The following is a 15,084-nucleotide window of genomic DNA, read 5'->3' on the forward strand; positions in this document are numbered from 1 at the left end:
GCCAAGGCCCTCGAGGCCTCTAGTGATGGGGTGGGGCGGCAAGAGTGGGAAGGGACGGGGAATCGGGGCCGGTGAACACACAACACTGTATGCCTTACAATTCCCATGGGGAATTCTAAGGAAGGAGATAGAGCTGACATGTGGGCCCACATGTCATAACTTGGACATGACTAGTAGGCCAACCCTGTCATAATCACGGTTTATTTTGAGTAAAATGGTCATCAGTGTGAAGTAGTAAATTTTAGCAAAATAGTTATAGGTTTTAGTGAAAAAAATAAAACGGGTAGTTTTCTTGAACACATACATGAATTCTGGTAGTTTTTGGCAATTACTCCATTAGAAAGATGGTTCAACAAATGATTGAGGGAAATTGTTGAAAACACTAGGCTACAACCAGCACCTGGATTATTCTTTGGTACGTACTTAGGTATAGCTGGCAGCGATATGCGTGATGAATATTTAATGATTTACTGTTGTGGAGTTGACTTGTGATCACTTTGGACGATCTGCAAGGAAAAACTAGTCATTTCTCTCAGTGATCTGGTAAGCATTGGCGGCAAGAGAATGATGCATAGCCAATATACGTGAACTATCAATATCGTCATTGCACAGGGTACGGCGTCATAGCCCATATACGTGATCGGTTTATCGGCTACCCGGTGACCCTACGAGTAGTGATTAATTGGCAAGTTAACTCGTTAATCAAACGAATTCTTACACAATCCGGTGACCCTACAAGTAGTGATTAATTGGCAAGTTAACTCGTTAATCAAACGAATTCTTACACAGGGTACGACATCATACATGTGTAAACTAATTGAACGCAAGCACGCTTACATACAAACCTTAACCATATTACGTGCTCTGACTTATTCCATTATCCATTAACCTACCATGCATCAACTTCTTATTGTATATTTTTGACGAAAATATGGCCCTAGGGCCGCATTTCATTGATTAGTCAGACGGAGAGAAAAGCAGTTACAAAGTTTCAGAACAATGGAAGGCCATATATGGCGATACTACAAGCATCCCTGTTTCAGACTAAAGTTGTAGCAAAAATACATGGGGCAGTGTTCAGGGTGGCTCAAAGAGTCTGTCCAACTGATGAATCCCGGCCGCAGACCAACATCTGGCCTCGTCCATGATGTGGCTGACGACTTGCCTGGGCGTGCAGTGGATGGCGTTGAAGATGCGTGCACCGTGTTCCTTCCAAAGCATCCATGCAACAAGACAGATAGCCGACCTCCAAGTGTTTCTATGTGCCGGACCCGGCAGTGCACGGAGCTGGCTCGTCCAAGAGGATCACGGACCCGGCAGTGCACGGAGCTGGCTCGTCCAAGAGGATCAGAGACACCCGTCATTATTGGCCGCCATGGTCACCACCGGCAGCGCGGAGAAAGGGGGTCCCAGCTTCATAATGATGGAGCTCCATACCTCGGCCTAGAACGGGCAAACCTTCAGGCTTCAGCAGGTGGGCAGCTGTCTCCGGCGCCGTCGAGCACAGTGGGTAGTTTAGGTTGTGCGGGATACCCTGGATATCCAGATTATCAGTCGTCACGCACCGCCCTCGGGTAGCAAGCCAGAGGTAAGTTTTGGAACGCGGTGCCGCCTTGGCAGACCAGATGAGTTCCTTATCGTTCGTGCGTAGAGCTCCCTCAAATTGGCAACGGTAGGCTGACCTGGCAGTGTAAGTACCGTCTACCGTCCACTTCCAGCGAACCGAGTCACTCGCCTCGTCGGTGAAGTTGATGCCGGAGGCCATCTCGGTGAGGCTCCAGAGCTGTTGCAACATGACGGCAGAGGGGTTGGCCTTCAAGAGTCGCATCCATCTGTTTCCGGTGAGTGCATCGCGCAAACAAATCCGACGCTTTGTGCAATGGCGGACCAGCTCCGGCCATCGGTCGACGGGGCGGAGCCCATTATTGGCCCAATGCGAGTCCTAGAAAGAGGCGAGTCTGCCATCTCCAATTATAATGGTTGTTGAGGATCTGAATAACTCCTCGGCCGCCCTATCTGGCCGAAGGGATATGACCTGAATAACTCCATTGCAACCAATACCGACGGCATCTGAGCGCTCTGCCTTGTCGTGCTATATCCATGATGTCAAGGCCACCGAACTCCTTGGGGCGACAAACAGACGGCCAGTTCACCAAGCACTTCCCAGCCGCTGCGTTTTGATCTTGTGCCCACAGGAACCCACGGAGCAGCTTGTTTATTCTTTTGATCAGCCAGACAAGGGGGTCCAGCGCCATTAGTTGAAACACCACCATGGAGGAAAGCGTCGATCGGACAAGCTCAATCCGGCCTGGCAAGGCAATATGCTTTGCTTTCCATCCCCCAGCGCGCTTAGCAATCTTGTCAATTATAGGTTGCTGAACCACCCGGCGCAGACGGTTGTCGGACAGGGGCATTCCCAGGTAGGTGATCGGGAAATGCGCCATTGGGCAGCAAGAGTCATGGGTGATGTTGTTGATGATTGAGTCATCGGTGCAGCCAATGGCGATGACCGCACTTTTATTCCAATTGGCGTGTAGCCCCGTAGCATCTCCAAACAGCCTGAGCAGCTCCATGATTCCTCTGAATTATGTGTCATTGGCATTGAGAAAGAAGAGGACATCGTCGGCATACAGGGACGCCCGTGAGGATGACCTTGATTTTCCCAATGGAGCAAGGACCCCATTGACTGCAGCAAAGCTCACCATGGCTGAGAGCACGTCCATTGCGATGACAAATAGGAGGGGGAGAGGGGGTCCCCTTGTCGGAGCCCTTTCAAGTTGCGGATGATATCAGTGAGATCCCCATTGACCAGCACTCTCGTGGATGAGGTCGCAAGCAGCCCAGCAATCCATCCCACCCACCGGTCGCTGAATCCTCTTGTTTTTAACAATTGTAGCAGGAACTCCCAAGAAAGGTTGTCAAAGGCTTTAGTTATATCCACCTCCAGGAGCATCGCCGGCCATTTTGCCGCTTTCAAAGTTCTGATGAGCACGCGTACCAACATGAAATTGTCCATGATGGATCTTTTCTTGATGAATGCACTTTGACATGGGGAAACCAGCCGGTGCATCTTCGGTTGTAATCTGTGTGCTAGCATCTTGGTGAAGATTTTGGCAATTGTGTGCACCACACTAATTGGTTTGAAATCAGAGAGTCTCTTTGCCCCTTCAATCTTTGACAGCAGCACCGTGCAAGCAGTGTTTAACTTTTCGAAGTTGGCAAAGTTGAGATTCTGGAGCTTTGTAATTGTTGCCATGATGTCATTTTTGATTGTGATCCAGTAGGTTCTGAAGAATAGCATGGAGAAGCCGTCTGGTCTGGGGGCTTTGTCACAGGCCATCTCATTTATCGCTGCAAGCACCTCCTGTTCAGTAAATGGATCGTCAAGGCCAGCTAGAACTTCAGAAGTTGGAGAGTATCCCAGCTCCTCAAGGTTCTAACCAATAGGCCTTTGCTGCTTTGTTCTAATGAAATTGTTGTAGAATTCCCAAACAAGGTCAAGCTTTTCCTCCTGCCCAGTGACACTTTGTCCCTCGTGCTCAATAGCTTGGATGTAATTGATGTGGAAGAATTTTGTTCCGTCGTCGCCTTCCTTTCCAAGCAACAAAAATTCCTCCCCAGGTACCCACGGCCGGCTGGTAAATGAACGAGTCAAAACCAGGGCCACAACATTCAGAGATTACCACAGAGTCCACCAAGCTCATTTTTTATTATTGAAAACAAACAACTGATACATTGAACTGATTAACAAGTCTCCTAGCCACACCAGGACGTACCGGGGTGTTCGATCCACACACATTCCAGAACAACATTGGGTAACAATCCATAAAACAACCTAATCGACAGCAACAGTAACACCAGACACCTACACCACGGTGGACGAGGCAGCGGCGCCAGCAGCATGGCCCGGAGCAAGAGGCCTCTTCAGTCCCCTAGCTTCTGTGAGAGCTGTGAGTGCATCGATCTGCTGCTCGGTGAGGGGAGCATCGAACGTCCTCGAGTACTTGGCAAGCGCATCGTCGGCTTCAGACTCGATCCCCAACTTGTGCATGATCAGCCTCTGAGCCTTGGCCACAGCGTTGAGAGCTGCCGAGCTGCTGGACGCAAGGCGGTGGCTCTGCCTAGGATTGGGCACCGGGGAGCGGCGCCTGCGGCGGGGCTCGCTAGGTCTGGTGGCGGGTGGCCTGGGCAGGATTGCAGGGGTGATCGGTTCAGAGAGATGTTGCATCATAATCTCAACGGCTGTGACTGGACCTAAAGCTGGTTCTTGGCTTGGGCCATCATCGGCTGGCCCATCTACGGCGGGGTGTGTCTCCTGGCCCGCCAGCACCTGTGCTCCCTCCAACATGGTATCCGCAACATCCGGGCCTTCCGACGCGGTCAATTGGCCACCATCGCAACCCACCCCACCACGGGGGCTGCATGGCGGCGTCCTCCCAGCAACAGTAGCGTGCATCGCGTCACATGCATGGAGCTTGGATTGGGGTATCTGCTTGTCTCCATGCACTTGTACCGTCCCAATCTGCTTGCAGGTCAAAGCCAGCATGGACGCTGGCATCGCATCAGCCGGTGGGTCGCTTCCATCAGCTGCACAGCTGTTGCCTGCCTCCTACACCAGCTGCTCTGACAACTATAGCGTCTGCTCATCAGAAACATGAAAAAGGGATGTCTCAGCCTGCATGATACCGATCAAGGGGGCGGACTTCCTAACATAGCTAGCTTGCACCGGGTTTGCAGCGAGAGCGGCAAGCGCCACCACCGGAAGGGCAGGCTCAAGAGAGTTGTTGCGATGCTCCACGGGCAGGCGTGCCTCGTCAGACCTGGGGTCCAGCATCTTGTCGAGCAGCACCACTCCATCTTCGTCGACCATGAAGACGCGGCTGCGTCCGCCGGCCCAGAACGCCCACCCATCCTGGACAAGATGGACGGCCTTACAGGAGGCGTCGGCACAGAGCGGGAACCAGCAATAACCCCTCTCGCCCAGCGGAATGGGCGGGCGTCACGGGCGGAGATGTTGCGGTCATCGCGGCCCGACGACGGGCCAGCACCCCAGCCCCCACGACGAACTCCTCCATGTAGTCGAGGTGAACGAGCACCAAGCCATCATGCACACGGGGGCAATCTGGGAGCGGTGTGGCACCGTTGATGATAAGCGTGAAAACCGGCGGCAGCTGCAGGCGGTCGAGAGGCTCCGCAGCAGAGTCGCGGCGTGGCTCGCCAGTGCCTAGCTGTACAAAACGAGGGAGCATGTCTGGGCCGGGAGAGCACCGAAGCGTAGAGAACGAAGTAGGATACGTCAGTCTTGTGGAATGTCTCGAATTTGATGGCATGGATCCTGAGCATCGGCAAGATGCGCTTGACGGTGGTCAGCGACCAAGCTTGCGCTGTGATGCCCTCCAGGAAGAGGCGCACCTTGTAGCGCATGGTCAGCAGGTCCGAGAAGGAGCGGCGCGCCCACTCCCTCGGCAGGTACGACGTGCCTTGGTTGTCATGGAATATGCCGCCGCTCGCCACCATGTCCCTCCACCACGCATCGGAGAAGCGCACCAGGAACGCGTCATGGCAGAACGAGACGTTGATGACCCCGGGCGGCAGCGTCGGGTACTCCGACATGATGGCGTCCATGACCTTGCCCGGGTACATCCCCTCCGCGGCCACCGCGAAGAGCAGCACCGTGGCCTGCAGGTGAAGCTCCTCGTCCGCCATCTCCTGGGTGAACTCAAGGTAGCAGTAGGAGGACATGGGGCGGCGGACCGCATCACCGGGCATGGAGGTCTCGGTGTGGCTCATGGTGGCAGACGCTGCAGCCACGCGGAGTCTAGGGAAGCCGATGCGGGAGTGCATGCTGGACGCTGGGAACACGAGCCGCTGATGTGGAGGTGGCCTACTAGCAGCAGCTAGAGAGGGCAGCGTAGGGCTGGTTGATGTGCCTGCGGTGGAGGGCAGCGAGGAGGTGTGAACGGTGGCGGCTGCAACGGTGGCGGCGCGAGTGGGTTTGGAGGGAGGTGCTTGAGGGTGTAGTCCCTGGCGGTGTGCCCGGGCTGAACACAATGCAGGCAGCGCACCACTTGTCGGCAGGTTTGGATTTTGTGGTTACCTAGAAGGCACCGGAAGCAGCGACCATGGAGATCCTCCTTATAGGAGGCGGCCCGTGGGGGCACGGGGGCCTCTCCGCCTGGCCTCTCCTCCGGGAGACCAAGTGCCATTGATGCGAGGAGCTGCACCCCTGCCCATCGCCATCAATTGGGCTGGCAGCATTGAAGGGAGATGGGCGTGCAGAACCGGCAGAGGCATGGGCCGCTGCAGCAACAGTGTTCACCGCATCCACGGAGGCCGGCAGCGTTTCCGCCACGCCGAGAGCCACAGCCTGGGAGTAAGTGCGTCGCGAGATGGGTGACTGGTCAGACGCGGTAGAGCTCCCCGTTAGACAGAGTCTGTCCTCTGAGGCAGAAGGAGAGGGGCTAGGAACCAGCGGTCTGCAGGCTGAATCCGGGGAGGCCTCCATGAGACCAAGGTGTGGGAGGCGGATGCCCGCGAGCGGCGCACCCAGAGTTGCCGCGGGGGCGGGACGAGGTTGCGGCGGCCGAGGTGGCCGGGGGTGGGAAGCTACGCTGGAGCTAGGTGAGCCTTCGCAGTTTCTTACTATGAAGGGTGAAACTTCGTATTGTATATGATTGAGATATATAGATCATCATTCTTATTGTATATGATCTATATATCTCATGTATATGTTCTATATATCTCAATCTTGCTATATCGAAGAAGAGATAATCAAGTTGCCATACATGTACGCGAGCAGCAGGCCAGCTCTCAAGCTTGCTAGCCGACCCTGGGGACCTGGGCAATGGTGTCGAGTCTGTCGACAAAGAGGCGAACACGGTAGATCCGATATTCCATGGTCACAATTGTCCCCACTGGCAGAACTACGATCCACGCCTCTGGCTTGTCCTGCAAAATCACCTTCTTGGCCTCCTCCACCGACTTCCCCACCAACTCTGGCCACTCCGTCTTCTGGTTGTGGTCACCAGTACCAGTGTTCCCTCCCTCCGGCTTCTTGTCCACGGAACTCATCCGTGTGATGCTTGCTTCCTTTGATCAAAACAAAATAACCAAAATTGTCACACAAAATCACCTGTAGAAAACTATTCCAAAAGAGAAGATCAATCATGCGTATCCTAACCTGTGGGACTGATTAGATCGCCTGTGTGACTGTGAGATGATGAACTGTCATGTCCTCAGCTTAATCTGTATTTATAGGCAATCAGGCTCGACTCCTTATAATGTGTAGTTGTGCACACAAAGTACGCTAGAAGTGTACTCCTTGCTAGCTTCACATGGATGGTGGTAGCTAGAACGAAGATATCCCAATTGGCTTTATTTAGAGTATTATGTGACTACACGTCATCGGATAAAGTGATCCTTATCTACCTCGAGCAGAAAAGGGTGAATGAAATCTTGCACGGAGCATCATGGAAGGTTGGCATATCTTGGTCCTGGATTACACGTACACTGCAGACAAAACAAGAATCATCACATTTTTTTGATAAAGGACATTTCATTCAATTGATATATCGAGGTGATACAAACAAGAATCATCACATGCCCAGCCTTTTTTGGTAGGAGAACAAGACACTGTATACAACTCAACCAGACGGATAAAGAACTTTTCTTAGCATAAAGAATCAACTTTATTGTTAAGGCTTTGCATCATAACATTCAAGGCAAGCTAAGAAGTTTGTACTCCACCAGAAAAATAAATTACACTCCACAAACCTATTTTTTTATTTCTTTCCCTTCAAGTTTGTACTACAACTTCCTTTCACGTTAGTGTGCACTATCTTCATTTCTATCTTCATATGTAACAATTCATATTTTTTTATTGTTTGAAACATCAAGTGGAGGTACCTTGTGTACTAGCTTCCAAAAATATTTATCTACAATACTTTTTTGTGGGACATATCTACAATACTTCAATTTGTTTCTACTTGGAGCATACTACATTATAATGTTAATCGCATAGTTAGGCAATTTTTTGAAATCATTTTCTATATTATCTAGCTATTAAATTAATATATAGCTATTTTAAGTATAATTAAAATTTAAGCTACATGTATCTACATAAGGACTCTAGATTTGAAAAAAAAAATATTTATGTAAGGGCCTGTTCGGGAACGCCCCAGCTTCTCAAAAACTTCCTAAATCCAACTTCTCGCATAGCTTCTCGCTTCAGGTGGCGACCAGGAAAGCGTTCGGCGCATAGCTTCTCGTTTTCTATCCTCAGGCGCGGGGCTGCCAGCCCATTTGGCGCGATTAGCAGGCCAGGTTCGGGGCCCAAAACGAATTGGCAACGTGAGAAAGGTAGAGTTCGGGAAAGAAAGCGAACCGGTACGTTGAAACTCACTTGGCGGTGGCAACCTGGTGGTAATTACCCTCAACTCCAACTTCTGGCTATCCACGGATCTGGAAAAGGGCTGCTTCCCCAACTCCACCTTTTTTACACTACGGCACCTCGCTAGCTTCTCGACTCCAGCTTCCTGGTGATAGAGCGTTCGGCTGAGCTTCCTGTGTGGAGTCGAGGAAGTTGAGAGTTGGAGCATTCCCAAACAGGCTCTAAATGTGTAGCTTCTATCAGAAATTCATGTAAAAACATATCAAATTTTTGCTTTTGGAATTCAAACATTTATATTGTATAGGCGGTTAAATTACCTAATCAACGATGTGCTCTAGCGAATTTGAATGTGTGCGCCCCGCAATAAAATTGAACTTGTGTTGTTCTTGTTTGGTTGTTTCATTTAAATATGCACCTGGAAATTTTCCATATGTTTTTACTGTTTTTATGGAATGTCTTTCCAAATTAATTTGTTATTTCTTTGAACACTTAATTGCTTTTTGGATTTCCTTAAGTAAATCCTCCTTCCATGGGCAAAAATCAAAGATATTCTTGCTCTATTTTTGCCAAACTATGGTTCTGTTCTGGCCATTACCAGACTGCACCTTTACGCGTAATGGGCACTGTCCTTAGTGAAATACCTTGCAACGTGTTTCTACACACATGCACAGATGGGCCTGATAGCCGGGGGAGCGACTGTGGATTTTTTTAAATAATCTGAGTACATATATTCTAAATGTTAATTTACTTCAATTATTAAAAATGATAATCACACATTAAAAAAATATCATGTAGTGTAAAAAAGTGTCTGTGCAAATTTTATAAAATGATGATAATATTCAATAAAAATATTCATGGCATTTAGAAAAATCGTCACGTGTTAGAAAGATGATAGAACTTTTAGGAAGTTCTTATACAACTTAGAAAAATGTTCATGTGATTCAAGAAAAATGTTTCATGAACATGCCGTGTTGATCATTCTTTGGACACGGCTAGATAAAGGAAACCATGTGCAATAGGTAGTAACAATACAAACGATTTTAGTGAAGGATGCCTGTGTGATCAGAAAACCACTTAATTTGATCCCTATAGCTTTTGGATGGCCGTTGAAGAGTTTGCCAGAGCGTTGGCTGCATCCCTCCATCAATGTTCACTTTCCATGACAACTTCCTGAATACACGCAGCTTCCATACATGAGGTCTCTAATATCAAATATACTCCCTCCATCTCATAATATAAGATCGTTTTGCAAGCTGTTTTAGCTTGCAAAAAAATATTATATTATGAGACAGAGGGAGTAATAACTACCTTGGCAGTTTTCAAAACAAAAAAATAGCAAGACAAACTGCTGCTGCTTGCCGCCACGGCATACTGTTTCTTCTTGTGATGCTCGCCGCCGAGGGACGAGGGTACTCTCTCTCCCACCCATGGGACTCCTAGGTGGCTGGGACCTTGCCGAACTGTGGCATACAAGGAGGGGGCGAGGAAAGGTAATGATGAATGCCACAACGAGGCAGCCACACTGAGGCCGCGAACAGAATGTGCATGAGCACAATGTTGTCGTCCAGTCATCCGTCCCCCATGCGCCAGCCGGTACTCTATGCGCACATGAACCAAAGGGAGAATGCTCGTGCCGCAAGTTGCTCCTGCACGCTGTGCTCGAGACTACTAGACGCGCACATGCACCAAAGTGAGAACACTGCATATCCGGCGTGGGAGCCCTGCACCGCTGTAGCGGCTCTGCCTTTCTGAGAGATGTTGTTGTGCATGTTGCTCACCCTGGGAGCACGAGACTGCCAGGGGGGAGGGGCAGTCCGCCGAGGCCCTCGAGGCCTCTGGTGATGGGGTTGGGCGGCGAGAGTGGGAAGGGACGGGGGATCGGCTCCGTCAAACACACAACCCTGTATGCCTAGTATTCCCAGAATTTTAAGGAAGGAGATAGAACAGACATGTGGGCCCATATGTCATAACGTCGACCGTACCAGTCAAATAAACGATGTTGACTTTGTAGGCCATGTGGACATGACTAGTGGGCCAACCCTGTAATAATCACAGTTTAGTTTGAGTAAAACGGTCATCAGTGTGAATTGGTAAATTTTAGCAAATTTTTAGTGCAATAGTGATAGGTGTTAGTGTAAAAAATTAAAACAGGTAGTTTTCTTGAACACATACTACCTGAATACTTGTAGTTTTTGGCAATTACTGCATTAGAAAGATAGTCCAACAAATGATTGAGCGAAATTGTTGAATACACTAGGCCACAACCAGCACCGGGATTGTCCTTTGGTACGTACCTAGGTATAGCTGGCAGTGATATGCGTGATGAATACTTAGATGACTTACTGTAGTGGAGTTGACTTGTGATCACTTTGGATGGTCTGCAAGGAAAAACTAGCCATTTCTCTCACTGATCTGCTAAGCATTGGCGGCAAGAGAATGACGCATAGCCAGTATACGTGAACCATCAGTAACGTCATTGCTAACGTGTATTTGCGCTTCTCTGGATCAGAAGCTCTGACTTCAAACGAGTGAGGAGCACGTTAACTACATCATCCTTTTGAAGTCAATGTCTAGCACCCATGCGACCTCTACCTGTATAAATATATGGCCACACCCACAGGCAGCATCAGATCCAAGACATCTGCTGTCTAAACCAACATATAGCTAGCTAGAATGGCCTCCCCTATCAGCCCAGAACTACTCGCTCGCACTCGAGTACACTGATAGATGACCGGTGGATGAGCACACACACGTACTACTCACACACTCACTAGTGTATCACACACACACGTAGTAGTAGTAGTACTAGTACACAGCACTTGAGGCTTGAAGCACACACGGTGGTACTAGAAGGAGGAAATGCCTTGTAATGAAATTGGAATGGCCTGAGTTTTACAACCGGGATGCAGCTCCTTTTATAGGTAGCTGAACCGACTAACTATACGTATGAGCTTACGTCAAGCTCCTAGATTACATCACTGCTGACGACTAGCTTGCTCAGCTTTTACCATAGTAAATTACTACGACTAGTAGTTTCCTTAACTACCAAGGCATGCAGCCGCTACTGCTTTTCTTGCCGACATGCAGCTGCATGTCATTTCCACCTCCTGGCTAAGTAACTGCTACTGCTGCCGCTGTAACCAAGCATGCATAGCCATGCATGCATCGAAGACAGGTTTGACTCAACATCCCCGTCGTCCCTCAAGGTGGCTGCCATCACCGCCGTGCTGGTGCTGGTCATGTTGTCTTCTTCCCCGTGGAAGGCAGCTGCGCAGATGCAGTGCAGCAGGTGCACCGAAGACTGCAACTCTTCGTGTGATGGCTCCAGTAGCAGCGTGAGATGCAGCAGGACCTGCGCCACTCCGACGTTGCAGTGCGCCAAATGCCAGAGATGCATGAACTCTTGCTTAAGCTACTGCCAGTCCACCTGCGTTAATTAACAGCTGAACCGATATTCTTATCGAATTGCTCTTGGAGCTTCGTTTAATAAGCAAAGGTTGCAAGCCGCAGTTATATCTATACATTTATCTTCGTATGTGTAAGTGTTGCTTGTGTCTTCTTGAGTGCCTGTTCATGTATGTTCTGTGTGTGTAGTATGTAAGATATTGCATAATGCTAAAAGGGGATGTTAACTGAAACTGTGAATATTGTACTGATTTGGGCGACAGTAGTACATATAGGCTGATTAACAGCGGTTGCAATACATCGTGTGCACAGGTCGTGCAGTAATGGCTACAATATCGCTACCACTAAGTCAAGACATAGGACGTGGACATCCTTAGCTTAACATCCCCCCGCAGTCTCAGCGTCGACTGGTAAGATGCCGAGGCTGGAGCGGAAGTCATTGAATATTGAAGTGGAGAGGCCCTTGGTAAATATGTCTGCAAATTGCGAAGTAGTTGGAACATGTAGCACTCTGACTTCACCCAGAGCCACCTTCTCACGCACAAAGTGAATGTCAATTTCGATATGCTTTGTCCGGCGGTGCTGCACCGGATTTGCTGACAAGTAACACGCAGAGACATTGTCGCAGTAGACGATCGTGGCTTGCTTGATTGGTTGATGCAGCTCGGCCAACAGTTGGCGAAGCCAGATGGTTTCAGCAACAGCATGGGCCACGGCTCGGTACTCTGCTTCGGCGGAGGAGCGAGAGACTGTTAGCTGCCGCTTTGAGGACCAAGACACCAGATTGTCACCTAGAAAAACACAAAAACCAGAGGTGGAGCGTCGAGTATCTGGGCAACCCGCCCAATCTGCATCTGAATAAGCTGTCAAAGTTAATGGTTTTGAGTTGTTTAGGTGAAGGCCATGATCAGTGGTTCCTTTGAGATATCTGAGGATTCGTTTGATGTGGGTTAGGTGTTCTTCTTTGGGATCATGCATAAATAGGCAAGCTTGCTGGACGGCGTAGGCTATGTCTGGGCGAGTTATGGTGGCATACTGAAGAGCACCTGCAAGGCTACGGTAAAAGGTTGGATCAACGACAGGGGTGCCGGTAGAGGAAAGTTTGCCGCCCGTGTCAGCAGGGGTGCGGGCGATGTGACAGTCCTGCATGCCAGCTTTGGCAATGAGTTCCGAAATGTATTGCCGCTGAGATAAAAAGAGTCCTGATGCAGAACGAGTCACTGAGATGCCGAGGAAGTGATGAAGAGTGCCCAAGTCCTTCATGGCAAATTCAGAACTGAGAGAAGAAATGACATTGTTAAGAAAAGCAGTGCTAGAAGCAGTGAGGATTATGTCATCCACATAAAGAAGAAGGTAGGCAGTGTGGTCGCCATGGTGATAAATGAAAAGGGAGTTATCAGAACGTGAAGGGAGAAAACCAATGGTTTGAATAAATGTAGCAAATCTCTGAAACCAGGCTCGCGGAGCCTGTTTTAGGCCGTAAAGAGACTTTTTGAGCAGGCAAACATGTTGGGGAAGATTTGGGTCCTTGAAACCCTTTGGCTGTTGGCAGTGGACAGTCTCTTTGAGGGTGCCGTGAAGAAAAGCATTAGAGACATCCAGTTGGTGAATAGGCCAAGCAGACGAGACAGCTATTGGAAATACGAGCAATTTACCGAGTGATTTTATTAACAGAAATACTAGATAAAGCATGACTAGTGTAGCAGTGATAAAACAAGCCATGCAATTTGATAAAGAGAAGGTAAACATCATCTGCATGTATGAACTTGAGGTAAACATATCTAGAACAGTCACTAGATGAAGTTGTTTATACGACATAGAGCCTAACATACGTAGGACAGAAACTAGAGCCAAGAACTGTAACAGGACTTCTAACAGAAAGGAGAAGAACACGTACGGCACAGCAGCAGCAGAAGCGCTGGACTTGGGGTCGGTATCCTCGCCTGCCATGTCGTCGAGGAGGTCGTGGACGTCGGGGAAGAAGTCGTCGTCTGGGAAGTAGTCGTCGGCGACCGGATCATCCGTGATGAAGAAGCCAGTAGTCGCGCTGAGCGCTCCCCAAAAACCTTATCACCCTTCTCCCGTACAGGACTCAAAAAGGTGCGGTCTCGGAGGCCTACTGTCCCGACCTGCGGTGCACGCCGCAAACCGGGATGAGGAAAAACATAGCAGCAGCGCAGTGCTCAGGAACTTTGTGGGAAGAGATTTTGGTGCGTCTTGCTGAGAGGAGCGACCTCCCTTATATAGGCGCAAGAGAAGGAGGCGAGAGGGCAGCGTCGGGAGCTGAAGGGACCGAGGAAGACGAAACGAACAGGCATCAACCGAAGAGGCGTGCCGTTCGTATTGAATGTCCACTACAGAAAAATGTTTCAGCTTCCGAGTGACCTTTCGTATACCCGTAGTGTGTGGCAAAAATTTAGACATCGGCTCGGCTCATTGCCGCAACCCGCGTCGCGTCGCGTCGCGTCGTGACGAGGCGTGGCGTGGCGTGGCGTGGCGTGGCGAGGCGGGCGGCGGAGGAGGAGCGCGCGTGGATGTCCCTCTTGTTCTCATGCTCATACAAGTAGGGAAAGAACCTCCCTTATAAGGAGGTCCAACTTCCACTCAACTAGCAATGTGGGACTAAACATTAGTAGTATCCCTTGCCTTGCACAAATAGGCTAAGTGGGCCTCTAGGATTTATTAGGAATTTCTGAAATAGTTATTGGGCTGCCCAAATTGACTAAATTCCAGCAATCCCCCACCCAGATCCCAGAGGCACACAAAATTTGCCTTTGGTTCCAAAACACTGTTTTATATACCGGTACTGCAGTGGAGACTGTTAAGTTGAACTTCCACCTAGAACTCTATGCTACACTAGTAAGCAACTTGAACAGTGGACTGGGCCTTGAACTGCAAGTTTTCTGCGAATCTAGCTTCACATAAAGCCTTGACCGATACGTGGCTACCGTGGGTCTTCCCCGCGGGTGGAGCTTATGCGTCATACTCCGTGACCTTTCATGAGTTTACTAGAGAGAACCCTACTCTCATAGATTGCGACGTTTGACAATCAGACTCATATAGGTGTGTTCTTCAAAAGATGTTCTGCAGGATAACATCTCTGCTTCAAAGAGCCACTTAGAACACATTAAGATATACATCAACCTGCCATGCAGATTAGGAGAGTATTGCATCTTCATGGAGTGGTATTTTAACAGTAGGATACTCTCCTCTCAGTTGACCAACAGCTTGTCTTCCACATCTAATTCACGGGATCTCCGATCACAAAGAATAGGTTACCACTGTGAACA

The 15,084-nt window shown here is 49.4% G+C and overlaps 1 long non-coding RNA gene across 1 annotated transcript; it reads right to left on the reverse strand.

Moving 5' to 3' along the window:
* Positions 1–6,664: 6,664 nt before the first annotated feature.
* On the reverse strand, positions 6,665–11,570 carry LOC123104044 (uncharacterized). Its single transcript, XR_006450080.1, has 4 exons — positions 8,402–11,570; positions 7,429–7,509; positions 7,181–7,245; positions 6,665–7,089 (listed from the first exon to the last, which is right to left on the reverse strand). It is a non-coding gene; the product is annotated as an uncharacterized lncRNA (long non-coding RNA).
* Positions 11,571–15,084: the final 3,514 nt, after the last annotated feature.

The sequence above is a fragment of the Triticum aestivum genome, chromosome 1B (genome assembly GCF_018294505.1).
Source record: "Triticum aestivum cultivar Chinese Spring chromosome 1B, IWGSC CS RefSeq v2.1, whole genome shotgun sequence".
NCBI classification, from domain to species: Eukaryota; Viridiplantae; Streptophyta; class Magnoliopsida; order Poales; family Poaceae; genus Triticum; species Triticum aestivum.